Source organism: Falco rusticolus, chromosome 1 (genome assembly GCF_015220075.1).
Source record: "Falco rusticolus isolate bFalRus1 chromosome 1, bFalRus1.pri, whole genome shotgun sequence".
Classification (NCBI taxonomy): Eukaryota; Metazoa; Chordata; class Aves; order Falconiformes; family Falconidae; genus Falco; species Falco rusticolus.
The window spans coordinates 100,633,423-100,647,334 of record NC_051187.1 but is presented as its reverse complement, the minus strand read 5'-3'; the positions used below and the strand labels follow the sequence as shown (position 1 = coordinate 100,647,334).

Here is a 13,912-nt window from a genome sequence, read left to right as displayed (position 1 = left end):
AAGACAGAAGTCTGAAGTGTCAGATTCACCCAGCAGCTCCAAGAGTGTAAGCTACAGTGAGTCCTGGACCCTCGGGGCTGTCACCCCTCTTCTGCATTCCGATCCCTCCCTTCCCCTGCTTCTCTTTCTCTCACTGATGTAATTTTTGCACTTGCCTGTACCTCTCCCTCCCTCATTCTCCAAGTCCCCCTCTTTCTCTGTCATTACCTCTCTCTTTTCTGTTTCTCTCTGTGCTTCAGTGCTGTACCCTGTCCCTCTTTTTTTCCGATCCTCTGTCTGTCCTGCAGCCCATGCCTATTTTTGTCTTTCTCCGTCTGTCTCTCTTCCTATCCCAATATTTTTAAATTCCTTCCCCTCGACCTTTTAGCCCTTCACAGTCCCTCCACCCCTGCCAATTCTTAGTGTCTGCCTCCATGTCCGTTTTTAAATCCCTCTCTGTCTCTGCCCCACATTCTAGATATGCTTCTTCTTTCTTACATTCTCTCATTCTAGGCCCCTGTCCCTGTGTTTTAATTTCTTCCCTCCCTGTCCCATAGCCCATTTTTGTCTTTATCGTTCTCTCTCTGTCTGGCTCCCTACTCTTTAATTCCTTTACCTCTTCCAATTTAGCTCATCAAAGTTTTTTTTGTATTTCTCAGTCTCTGTCTGTCCACCTCACTGTTCCCTTTTAAAATTCCTGCACCTCTGCCCCGTGGCCCATCAGTACTCTTTGTTTTTCTTATCTCTCTCAGTCAGGTTCCCTGTCTCTTCCTCCTCTCTGGCCTGTAGCTCATAGCTAATTGACTGCCTCCCCTGTCCCCCATGGCTTCCTTTCCATTTTTCAATCCCCCCTCTCTGCCCTGTAGCCGATTGCTGCTGTATGGAGTTTACATGGCAGGGTTTTGCTGGCTGGGCTAGGGAGGGACAGGGGCTGCAGGGGTGGCTTCTGTGAGGAGAACCAGGAGTTGCCCCCATGTTGGGCACAGCTAGTTCCGGGTTCAAGATAGATCTGCTGCTGGTTAAAGCTGAGCTTATCAGCAACACTGCTAGTGCCTCTGTGGTGATATTTAAGAAGGGCTAAAAAATGTTGCATGGGAGCTGTGATAGAGAAAATGTGAGTGTGAAACAGCCCTGCAGACACCAAAGTCAGTGCAGAAGGAGGGGGAGGAGGTGCTTCAGGAGGAGCAGAGATTCCCCGGTAGCCAGTGGTGAAGACCATGGTGACACAGCTTGTCCCTCTGCAGCCCATGGAGGTCTATGGTGGAGCAGACATGAACCTGCAGCCCATGGAGGACCCCATGCTGGAGCAGGTGAATGTGCTTGAAGGAAGCTGTGATCCCGTGGAGAGGAGCCCATGCTGGAGCACGTTTTCTGGCGGGACCTGTAGCCCAGTGGGAGGGACCCCATGATGGAGCAGAACAAGAGCATGAGGAAGGAGCAGCAGCAGAGACAATGCTGTCCCCCTCTGCTGCTCAGGGGGAGGAGGTGGAAAAGTCAGAAAAGGAAAGAAGTCCAGGAAAAAAAGAGAGGGGCAGGGGGAAGGTGTTTTTTAGATTTGTTTTTATTTCTCATCCTGATCAGGCTTTGATTGACGATAAATTAAATTATTTTCCCTATGTTGGGTCTGTTTTGCCTGTGACAGTAATTGGTTAGCAATGCCTTTCTCCTTATCATGACCCACAAGGGTTTTTTATTGTATTTTCTACCCTCCCCCCCCCCCCCCCCCAATCTTGTTGAGGAGGGGGGAGCACCAGAGGGGCTTGGTGGGCACCAGGCAGCCAGCAAAGATCAGCCCACATCTTCCCTTCTGTCAGACTCTTGATCCCTATTTTTTAATTCTTGCCTGTGCTTCTTGAACCCAGTCGCTTTTCAAATTTCCTTCCTATTCACCCAATATGCAGCCCTGTGTACCTATGTTTTAATTCTTGTCTATCGTTCTTGTACCCTGTGGCTTTCAAAAATGTCTTTCTCTGTCTCCCTCTATCCCATCTCCCTGGCTATACTACTTCTTCCCTCTCAGTCCTGTACCCTATCACTTTTTACATTTTCTTTCTACATCTCCCTCTTTTCTATCTCCCTGTCCCTATTTGTTAGTTCTTGCCTGTGTTTCTTGTGCCATGTCTCTTTTCAAATTTTTCTTTCTGTGCTTACCTCTATCCAGCTCCCGATTTCTGGGTTTTTTATTTCTTGCCGTGTTTCTTTTCCCCTATCAATTCAGATTTCCCCCCCCCGTCTTTGTCTTCCCTCTGTCTCGCTGTTCTGCTGGTCCCTTCCACCTTTCTTTTCTGCTCTCTGTCTCTTATTTATCCCTCCATCTCAGTGTCCCTGTTTTTTCCTGCTCAGTCTCTCAGCCCTCCTCTCTCTACACCCATGTCCTGCTCCTTGTCCCTCTCTTGTTCACAGCATCCCGTTTTCCGGCTCCCTCTGTCCTTCCTCCTGCTTTTCCCTTTTATCCCCCTGTCCTGCTGCACTTGGACATTGAGTCTTGTGGCCAACTCACTGCCAGGATTTCTTACGTGCATTAATGAACAAACATTTCCTGCCTCCTCTGTGCCCCTGGATGCATTGCAGCCCCTGGTGCAGAGCTCCTGGCCGTGCCCCAGTGCAGGGGGGTGTGTGATGTGCTGTGGGGCTCTGGCAATGGCCCCTGTTCCCCTGGGACTCCAGCTGGGGCAGCCCCAGGTGCACCCAGTGAGGCTGAGGATGGGGCTGGCCCTGCTGTGTGAAGGGGCTCCAGCTGTAAAGGGGCTGCCTGGGCACCCCTGCCCAAGGGAGCTGGCAAAGGGGAACTGGCTGAGGAGGGAATCCAAGGGGGTCTTGCAGGCAGGTGCCTCCAGCAAGGAATCGCCAGGCCTTGCAGCCAGGAAGGATCCGGAGCGCATCACCAGCACACGGTGCCGGGAGCTCGGTGTCTCCATGGGCTGGAGGTGTGAGCTGCTGGGAAGCCTCATGGTGGAGGAGCGTTGAGGTGCCCACCACCGAGACGGGGATAAAAGTGTCGGGGTGGTGAAGGTCTCCTGCTGGTGCCAGGAGCTGTGGTGAGTCTTGCCTTCTCTTGTGCACATCCAAGTCCATCTCTGCTGTCCTTCCCCACATCTCTGTGTGCCTCCCTATCTGCCTCTGATTCTGTCTCCCTCTTCGTGAGCCCAGCTACCTGTCTGCTCCCCAAAACTTGTGACTCTTCCAGCTCTGCCCTCTACCACCTAATCCATTAATTTTCTTCTGTTTCCTTCTCTGTCTACCTCTCCTGATTTTTCAGTGCTTTCCTGTGTTTCTTATACCCCATTGCATTTTAATTTCTCTTTCTGTTTCCCTCTCTCCTGTGCCTATTTTTTAACTATTTCCTGTGTGTCTTGTACCCTGTTGCTTTTAATTTTTTTTTATTATGGTTCTTCCTATCCATCTCCTTCTCCACGTTTTTTTAAATATTCCTGTGTTTCTTCTACCAAATCAGGGTTTAAATTTTCTTTCTACATTGTCTTCTATCTATCTCCTGGTCACTATGACATCTAGGCTATAGAAAAATTTTAAATGCAAAGGAACCCTGTTAATAGAAAGGATTCTAAAATGCTAGCCCCCTCTAAATACCTGTCTATGGAAGATACAAAAGCACTTTCAGAAGCTGCCCTTGCCCATCCTGATTTGGGGCTGATTCCCCTAAATAAAGACTTCTCACTGCGGGGCTGCGCAGAAGGAGTGGGAGCCACTGCCATGGCACATAAATACCCTGAACCTCCTAATTCTAGGTCTGCAACAGGCGAAACCATTTGGGTCTCCCTCGAAAGCCAAATCCCCTGGGATCTGTGCAACTGGAAAGCTTTTCATGCCAAAACCAAAAGCAAAACTCACCAGTTTTTATGGTGCCCCTATCAATGAATGTTTCTATGCATGTAGACCCTCCGTGTGCCTGTCTCCCTTCCCTCGCATGTGTGGGCCTTCCCCTGAATCACCTGCCCCACCCCCAGCATCTGTCCCTAAATTTGTTCCCCACCCCATGCCAGGTCTGTCGTGTCCCTCCTGTAACTCCCCCCCCCCCCCCCCGGGGCCTTCACCACCCAGTGTCACCTCCTGTCAGCCCCTGTGCCTGTGGTGGCTCTCTCAACAGCCCAGGGCCTATCACTGCCCGATGTCCTGTCACCACCTGGTGTCCCTTATGTCACCCCCAAGGCTGTCCCCACCAGCTGTCCCCTCCTGTCAGCAGCCAGCCAGGGCAAGACAGCCTGGGAAAGATGCCGAGAGCTTTGATAAGTGGCACTGGGCTGCCCGTGCTGCAGGGCCAGCACAGGGAGGGGACATCTCAGGTTGTTTGAGTGTCTCCTTGCACTTACAGGAAGTTCAGCCAATGAAGCCAGTGGCCATTTCTGTTTATTGCCACAAACCTACGTACATCCCAACTGCAGCACATCCACAATTGCTTGAACTCTGGAGAGGATGACTATTAAGTAAGGAACGAACCATCAGTATTAAGAAGTGCCTCAGGACAACATTTCGTGCTTTCTCCATCACGCCTGCTGCTGCTGCAACAGCCCAGCTGCGTGAAATCCTGCTGTGAATTACGAGCTCTGGCTCTGCTGAGTAATAGCCTATGGCTTGCAGACTGTCTGGCCCCCCTGACTATTGCTTGCAGTTCAGGTAAATATAATAGAAAGGGCTTGTTTAAGTCTGGCAGGGCTAACTAGGGAGCTTGGTAACCCTAACCCTGTAAGCCACGTTGTGTACCTTATTTTATATTAACAGGACCTCCTGCTTCCTGGACTTAAACATGTGAATCTTTCATACTCAAATTTGACATTTATGAATGTGTCACAACCCTAAAACTAACTGTAGAGAAACCTAAGCCCCCCAGCCTAGCTCATAACCCCGCCTACCCTGCCGTCCAAACCCTACCCCCCCCCCATACCTCCAAACCCTCCCCCCGGCTGTTGCTAACCCCCTACCCCCCACCATAGCTATCGATAACCCCCTATCCCTCCCCCACTATTGCTAAACCCCTACCGTAATCCCAGCCCTAACTTCACACACCCTAAACCCCCACCGTGCTGAGGTTTTGGCTCTTTTCCAGTTTTGATTCATTGCTGTTTATGAGCCTCTTGCTGCTTGTGTTTGTTTCTTCTGCTCTTTTTTTCTTTTTCTTTCCCTCGCTCTCTGGACTGCCTCCTGAGCTGGCACTGCTGGTGTGGCTTTGTGGCTGACTCTCAGAAGGGCTTTGACTACAGCTGCAGCTAATGATGGGACCGCTTCGGCTTCCCTCAGGCTGGTCAGCTGCAGCAGGTGCTGCTGTGTCCTCTTTCATTGTATCAATAGCCTTCTCTTTTGGTCCTTTAGGAGTTTTCCCTTGCAGCTGCTTCAGCTTTTGCCGATCCGTTACTCTCAATGTTGCCTTCCTTGTAGTCTGGTACAAGCAGAGCCTCATCAGTCTTGAGTTAGATCAGAAGAGAGCCGTGAGGAGCTGCTTACCTGATGCTTAGGCTTGACAACACTTCTAATGTTTTGTCCAGGCGTGTTCTTTTTCTCATTTTTTACATCTGGTGGTTCTTGTCTCAAAGGTGGTTTATCACCACCTGGCTGTTTCTCTTTTTTGCTCTTTACTTCTGGTACATGCTTCTCTTTATCTTTTCCTCAATTTTTATCTAGAGGTTTGCGTTCCTCCAATGTACGCTTTGAACCATGAGCAGCTTTGGGATCAGACCGCTTCCGCTCATGCGGAGGGGGGACTGTAGCTGCTCCTTCTGGCATCTCCAGTGCTTTTGTTGGATGGCTCTGCTTGTTTGTTGTCTTGGCTTGCCTTTCTATACTAACATAGATCCTCTGTTTTGAGAAGGGGAGTCTCTTCTTGCTAATTTACTCTTTTCATCATTACACTTGAAACTGGAATGATCTCTGTTGCTATCACAGAGAGACCTGTTGTCTTGGTTAGGAGTAAAGTCTTTAGCAGTGGACCCATGGCCAGGATCATGTTTCTCTGAAGATCTACGGTCTTTGGAAGACTGAGAAATATTTTGTCCATTTCCTTGTTCAGTTGCATGTTCCAAGTGGTCTTTTTCTTGCTGAACACTGCTCTTCTCAGAAGTGTCCTTGCCTGACAAAGAATGACCCCAGTCTTTGTTTTTTCCTTTTTCATTTGACATTGAACTCTTTGACCTTACTACATCATGCTGGAAGCTTTCATAACTTACTCTTTGGTAGTTTTCTGTGTTTCCCCCAAGGCTTCATCTCTTTTTCATTGTGTTTTACGGGGTTTGGTGGCTTAGCACTCACAGTCTTTATAATGCTAGCAGGTTTTCCTGCATCTGTGGGCACTTGGGTAGTTTTAATGTCTTCCTCTTCAGACTCAAAGTCATCTTCATTCCACTTTGACTTAGAGACCTGAATCATTATAATGATGTTTTCAGCAGGGGCTGTAATATCCTTGTTATAATCCTTCACGTTCTTAATAACACTTCCTTTTTTACCTGGCTTTCCTTCACTTTTTATAATGGGGCTTCCTCCAGTAGAACTAGTGTTAAGAGGAAAAAAGTGTGCAGTTGTAATGGGTGAGATACAAACTGCCATCTTTTGTAATGCTTCATGAAGCGGCTTTTGTTTAAATTCTTAAATTTTCAGTATTTTTTCCGAAGGTGTTCAATTAAGGGAACAGACAAGAGAAAGGATGAGTCCGCTAACTAAGATGATGAGTAATCAATTAATTTAGTATCTTGTGACTCTACGTTTAATCAATGAAGACACGAGATTCTTACCAGACTGGGGACTGTCTGATCTGGTATTTCCTTCATGTCCTACTTCTACCAATGATGGAGAAATTAGATATACATTCTTGTTTCAACATGTAAGCAAGCAATTGTGGAGAGGTAAACACAACTAAAGTTTTGGCCCCATCTCTGCTTGAGAGCATGAACAGAGAGTCCATTTCAGTGTCTTCTGCTGTAATGGGCTCTTGCTTTGCTTGCACCTTGTAACAACTTAGTATTGGGAAATCCTTTGTTCCCATCCCCTTTTCTTCTCTTCCGGTGTTTTTTATGTTTATTTCCATTGCCATCTCCCAGGGGATTTTGCACTTCCTTCTCTTTTGATTTTGTAGGATCTTTGATGCCATGACTCTCCCTTCCAGAAGGTTCTTCAAGGTAATTTCCAGCCCTATTACAATTTCCATGGCTCTGTCCACCAGGATAATCCTCTTTACATCCCTGTAAATTTTCTCATCTGGTTCCAGGTGGACCTAACCTATCTGGAGAAAAGTTCTTTCATTTTACTAAAAGTCAAGGTTGAACACCAACAGCATAGCCCTTGTGAAAAATTTCATACCATTCTCTATAGTTCCTTTCCCATTTTCTGTATCTTTCATTTTCAAATGGATCTCTGAAGTCTACACTTCTGCCATGGTAAGCTTTCATATTATATGGTGGAACTGTGTATCTGTTGAAACATTCCCATTCTCCTTCCCCTTAAGGTGTGGCCTGTTTAGTGGGAGAGTGGCCTCTAAATACTGGAGACCTTGACCATGCATGGTATCTTCTGTATGGGGGTGACCATGACCTTGAACAGGGATAGCCATGTGACCTGGACCTACAATGATAGTTACAACTCTTCCCTCTGCCTCTTCTAGGATATGGCAGCGGTTGCAGGTAGGAACAAGAGTGGGCATGACTAAATGATCGAGAGCAGCAGTGAAAGTGGGAAGAACCTGATCTTGACTTGGAGTGTTTATACAAACCTGTAGAGTGAGATGAAGCACTACAGGGAGACTTAAACCTTAAAAAAAAAAAAACAAAACAAAACCAACCAAACACCAAAACACCAAAACACACAGCCAAAAAGCCAAACACAACACAAAGGAAATAAATGAGTTAATTCAAAACGGTCAGTCACACCACGTTTTTCTCTCCCAAATTTGTTTTTGGGTTTTTTTTCCTCTCCATATGCTTATGTCAAAGCTGCTTTCAGCTGCTGATACACTGCTACTGCAAATTGAGGAGCATGGTAACATGTAAATATTTCTGCTTACAAGCTAAGACAGCTGCTGCTTTGTTAGTGTCAAAACGTACAGGAAGGGTAAGTCTATTTCCACTCACTTCTATTGCATGAACCACCGTAGCTATGGATGGATCTAAGGGGGCGTATACTGGCCTCTACTGGTATGTGAACGTTATTTGTCATAAAATAATAGCTTTGACTCTTCCAAAAATTTGCTCAATCACTATCAACCAAGTCATTAAAAATAGAACGTCAGAGGCTGTTTTCTATTGGGAAATCAATTTCTTCAGCCCTGTCCAGCCAGTAATCAAAAGGGTGGCTTTCCACCTTGTCCTGTGATTATATTTGATTTTGAGATGTACTTATGGTTTCCTCAAAGTGTTCATTTTTCAGAGTCCTCTTTACAATCACATACTGAAGTTTTATTGGAAATAATTTTACCGCAAGCACAGATCCCCCTTTGTTAAAGCCAACTCAAATTGAGCCATTTAAAAATTAATTACGACTTGTATTCTCCACAACTATCTATGCATACTTATTTAATTATAAACCAGCTGTTGTGGAAGTTATGTGCATGTTATGGCCTCGTTTAACAGGTTACAAGTAGTCATAGACTGGATTTCTGTGGAATATTTACGGTTCCCAGCCTGGTCTGCCAACTGCTGAGTGAATTCTACTGGCTGTCATTGGATGACCTGTTGGAGTAGGGAGAGCTAAAAAGAAAAAATCCCATTCAGTTCATCTGAAGGCAATTTTTAAAAAGAAATTCTAAAGTTACAGTCACTTACCAGTTGAGGGTATTGATCGTTCTTGGGGGCTCAGAAGACGGTAATGCCAGTTGTCTTACTACAGAAACCAGGCAGCCTTTGTGAATAAATTGCAAACAGCTGGAAAACAAGCTCTAATAAATACAGTATTTCAACAGCATATGTTGAAATAAAACTTACCTTCTCTTCCAACACACCGCTGATTGGAAGAGGGGCAAGATTTAGAAAGTTTGGTGGCAGTCACCTGAGCAGCAGGAGGTGTCACAGTCACAGGTAGCGGTGGTGGTAGCAGCTGCTGCTGCTGCTGAATCTGCTTACAGAGCCCTTTTGTGTAGCCAGTTCCATTTTTGAAGTTGTTCACAGCCTAGAGGCAGAAGAACACTTACAAAAAGGTAATCTGACACTTCAGTAGACAGACGAACAAAATTCCTGTAGATGCTATCAAGCCTACAATAAACCAGCGTACAGATATATGAACAGGTCACATGAAACACTGATATTAAGGACTGGTAATCCAGAATATCTGTAGTTAGAGTACTTCAGTGTAAACACCAAATTTGAAAGGCAGGCAATCATGTTTAAACAAAAGTGTGACCCGAATTTGCCATGTTGTCTCTAGAGACTTGCCAGCTTCTGTAACAACAGATAATGCATTTGAAAAGTAAATGTAGCCTTATTCAATTTAGCCTTCTTTAAGGAGATGTAAATTATTATTTTATTCCCTTTCAACTTTTTACAGATAGACTTTTCTTACAGTTTACAAAGAAGTCATCATGTTACCTGGCGTAGGAGGTTGTTGGCGTTAGTTGGTTCCGGTTTTTATAGAATTGTTACAAGCTGTTCTGCTCAACCACACCCCCCACCCAACAATGGCGTACATGTCCAACATTCCTCAGGGGCCTCCAGGCACCTTGACCCCCCCCGACCCCAAGTCTGGGCACATGCGCGGCGGTTTGGTTAAGCTTTGCGGGATCAGCCGCCCCCATTGCTCCATGGCGTCAGTCGGTTTCCTCCTTTAACAAGGTACAGGCAAATCTCTTCTGTGGCAGCGGTGTTACCTTCCTGCCTCAACAGCGCATTCACTGACATGGCAATGTTGAGACAGCACATCTGCTGTGGCCATGGTGGGCCTCACCCACGCAGTCTCTTACACCACCCCGTGGAGGAAGGAATAGAGATAACACGTATCACAATAATTAACGACATCTAATAACTAACAACATCTCTAGTAACTATATTATAAACTAACATTACAAAACCGAAATTTTTTACAACCCGGTTTCATGGTCCCTGGTTTCAGAAGCAGAAGGAAAAGGGTTACATGGGCAATTACAAGGTGTGCGTTTGCAAGGGCAAGTAATAAGTATCATCATAAAAATTACAGCAATAGTTAGCAAAACAGAGGTTGCAAAATAAATTGGTACAAGAACATACAGGTATTCCATTATTTCCCGTGAATTCGACAACACAAAGCGAAGCAGTTGCAGTCCATGTGGTCTGCTGCCCTGCTCTGTCAAAGCTGGGGTCAGGATACGCAGTAGGAAAATAGATTTCCACAACCCCTTAGCTAAACGCGCATGTACCGTATGGGTCTAGAAACTTCTGTCATGAATTTAAGTAAAAGGAAGTAAACAATAACACTCTACAACACGTTGAATCAAATGTATAAAACATGGAATGATACATGGCGATCATCATACGTGGATACATCAGCACAGCAAGACCACATAACGAATGATAAATAAAAAACCCCAACCAAACATTTTTTAGCACGTATAAGGTTTGTTTGTGGGGGTTGAGAGTCAGGAGCCAGGAGACGGGCATTTTAAAAGGGTAAATTTTCATGCCCCCTTAAAGCATGGCTCCAAATTGCGGCTGCGCATGCGCTTTCCACTGTGCAGGCAAGCCTTAATTTTGGTCAGGGCGTCAGCCTGAGCCTTGGCCAGGAGGGTCACGGACCAGCTTGTTCGTCTCGCCACAAGCAATCCTCGCCATTTTGGGAAGACGGGAGCAGGAGACGGCACACTCTGTGTGTGCCAGAGTGCGTACCTGAGCGGGCGAGGGCCCGAGTGTCTGCCTGAGTAATTGTGTGCCTGAGTGAGTGTCTGCCTGAGTGTCTGCCTGAGTGAATGCCTGAGTAACTGAGTGTTTACGCATGTGCCTGAGCGAGCGTGTTGCTGAGTGTGGGCCTTAGTGAATGTGTGGCTGAGTGAGTGTGTGCCTGAGCATAGTTCTGAGTGTGTGCCTGAATGAGTGTGTGGCCAAGCGTGTTCCTCAGTGAGTGTATGCCTGAGTGTGTGTGTCTCAGTGTGTGCAAGTCTGTCTGAGTGAGTGTTTCCAAGTGTGTTTGTGCCTGAGCGTGTCCCTGAGTGACTGCTTGCCTGAGTGAGTGTGTGTCTGAGTGCGTGCTTGAGTGAGTGTGTGCCTCAGTCAGTGTGTGCCTCAGTGTGTGGCTGATTGAGTGTGTGCCTGAGTAAGTGTGTGCTTCAGTGTGTGGCTAGAGTGTGTACTTGAATGAGTGAGTGCCTGAGTGACTGTGTGTACCTGAGAGTGTACCTGAGTGACTGAGTCCCTGAGCATGTGATTGAGTGAGAGTGAGTGTGTGTACCTGGGAGTGTACCTGAGTGAGTGACTGAGTCCATGAGCATGTGATTGAGTGAGTGTGTGCCTGAGTGTGTGGCTAGAGTGTCTGCTTGAGTGAGCAAACACCTGAGTTAGTGTGTGCCTGAGTGTGTGCGTGTCTGAGTGTATACCTGAGTGAGTGAGTGCTTGAGTGAGTGAGTGCCTGAGTGAGTGAGCGAGTCCCTGAGCATGTGATTGAGTGAGTTTGTGCCTGAGTGTGTGCCTGAGTGACTGTGTGTGCCTGAGTTTTTGCCTGTGTGAGTGTGTGTTTCTGAGTGAGTGTGTGGCTGAGTGAGTGCTAGAGTGAGTGAGTGTGTAGCTGAATATGTGCCTCAGTGAGTGTATGCCTGAGTGTCTGCCTGAGTGAGTGCCTGAGTAACTGAGTGTTTAGGTGTGTGCCTGAGTGAGTGTGTGTGCCTCAGTGAGTGAGTGTGCCTCAGTGAGTGAGTGTTTGAGCGTGTGCCTGAGTGACTGTGTGTGCCAGAGTGTCTACCTGAGTGAGTGTGTGGCTGAGTTTTTGCCTGAGTATGTGCCTGAGTATGTGCATGCCTGAGTGACTGAGTGTTTGAGTGTGTGCCTGAGTGACTGTGTGCTAGAGTGAGCGTGTGTTTGAGTGTGTGCCTGAGTGAGTGTGCACCTGAGCGAGTGTGCACCTGAGTGAGCATGCGCCTTTGAGAGTGCATGACAGAGTGCCCTTGAGAGTGTGTGCCTGAGTGTGTTAGAGTGAGCATGTGTCTGAGTGTGTGCCAGAGTGAGAGTATGCTTGCGTGAGAGTGTGCCTGCGTGAGTGTGCGCCTGTGTGTGTCCCTGAGTGACTGCTTGCCTGATTGTGTGTCTGAGTGTCTGCCTGAGTGAGTGTGTGCCTGAGCACGTTCTTGAGTGAGAGTGTGCCTCAGTCAGTGTGTGCCTGATTGAGTGTGTGGCTAGAGTGTGTGCCTGAATATGTGATTGAGTGAGTGTCTGCCTGAGTGAGTGTGTGGCTGAGTATGTGCCTGAGTGTCTGTCTATGTGCCTGAGTGAGTGTGTGCCTGAGCGAGTGTTTGCATGACTAAGTGCCTGAGTGACTGAGGGCATGAGTGTGTGCCTAGAGTCAGTGAGTGCCTGCATGAGTGAGTGGGTGAGTGTGTGCCTGAGTGAGTGTGGGTCTGAGTGACTGTGTGTGCCAGAGTGTGGGCCTGAGTGAGCGTGTGGCTGAGTGAGCGCCTTAGTGTCTGGCTGAGAGTGTTCCTGGAGTCCCTGAGTGACTGTGTGCAGGAGTGAGTTTGTGCCTGAGTGAGCGCGTGCCTCAGTGTTTGCCTGAGCGTCGCAGATCTCTCCAAACCAGCCAGCTGCAACAAGGCCTTTTACCACCACGTACCAACATACTGTCCATGCCAGTCCCTCTGCTGCCTTCTCCCAGTCTCTTCTCAGCCAGGGCACACACTCCCTTCTCTCTGCTTCTTCCTCCTCTCTCTCCCTCGGCTGCTCCCTCTTCACTGGCTGCCCAACCGCTTCACAGAACCAGCCACAGCTGCACCTTGTCTACATCAGCCAACCCACGCTCTGAAGCCAGCCCACAGCCGTGTGTTAGCAATGTTAATTAACCCGGCTTCATGCCTCTACACCTGAGTGAGTGTGCGTGTGCCTGAGTGAGCGTATGCCTGAGTGAGTGTGCCTGAATGAGTGTGTGGCCGAGTGTGTGCTTGAGTGTATGTGTGCCTGAGTGTATGCCTGAGTGTGTGCCTTTCTGCCTGAGTGTGCCTGAGTGCGTTTGTGTCTGAGTGTGTCCCTGAGCGAGTGTGTGTCTGAGTGAGTCCCTGAATGAATGTGAGGCCAAGTGTGCGCTAAAGTGAGTATGTGCCTGACTGTCTGCTTGAGTGAGTGCCTGAGTGAGTTCCTGAACATGTGTTTGAGTGAGCTTGTGGCTGAGTGTGTGCCTGTCTGTGTGCCTTATGTCTGTCTGAGAGTGTGCTTGAGTCAGTCCCTGAGTGACTGTGTGCCTGAGTGGCTGTGTGCCTCAGTGTTTGCCTGAGATTGTGCCTGTGTGTGTGCCTTAGTGCCCATCTGAGAGTGTGCTTGAGTGAGTCCCTGAGTGAGTGTGTGCCTGAGTGTCTGATTGAGCCAGTGTGTGCCTGAGTGAGCATGTGGCTGAGTGTGTGCCTTAGTGAGTGTGTGCCTTAGTGAGTGTATGCCTGACTGAGTGTTTTCTTGACTGAGTGCCTGAGTGAGGTAGGGCATGAGTGAGTGTGTGCCTGAATGAGTGTCTGAGCAAGTGAGGGCCTGAGTGTGTGCGTGAGTGAATGTGTGCCTGAATGAGTGTGCCTGATTGAGTACCTGAATGACTGTGTGGCTGAGTGTGTGCTTGAGTGTGTGCCTTAAAGAGTGTGTGCCTGAGTGTGTACCTGAGTGAGTGAGTGTCTGAGTGAGGGCCAGAGTTCCTGAGTGTGTGCCTGAGTGAGTGTGTGCCTAAGTGTGTGCCTGAGTGAGTGTGTGCCTAAGTGTGTGCCTGAGTGTCTCCCTGAATGAGTGTGTGCCTGAGTGTGTGCCTGTGAGTGTGTGCCTGAGTAAGTGTCTGAGCGAGGGAGTGCCTGAGT

General features: G+C 47.8%; 1 long non-coding RNA gene and 2 pseudogenes across 1 annotated transcript; all 3 read right to left on the bottom strand.

The window, feature by feature from the left end:
• Nucleotides 1-266: 266 nt before the first annotated feature.
• LOC119149910 lies at nt 267-7,799 on the bottom strand (annotated as a pseudogene).
• On the bottom strand, nt 4,934-6,590 carry LOC119149900 (annotated as a pseudogene).
• A 422-nt stretch (nt 7,800-8,221) lies between the features above and the next one.
• Nucleotides 8,222-11,146, bottom strand: LOC119149919. Its single transcript, XR_005104893.1, has 2 exons — nt 9,498-11,146; nt 8,222-9,081 (listed from the first exon to the last, which is right to left on the bottom strand). It is a non-coding gene; the product is annotated as an uncharacterized LOC119149919 (long non-coding RNA).
• Between the last annotated feature and the right edge of the window lie 2,766 nt (nt 11,147-13,912).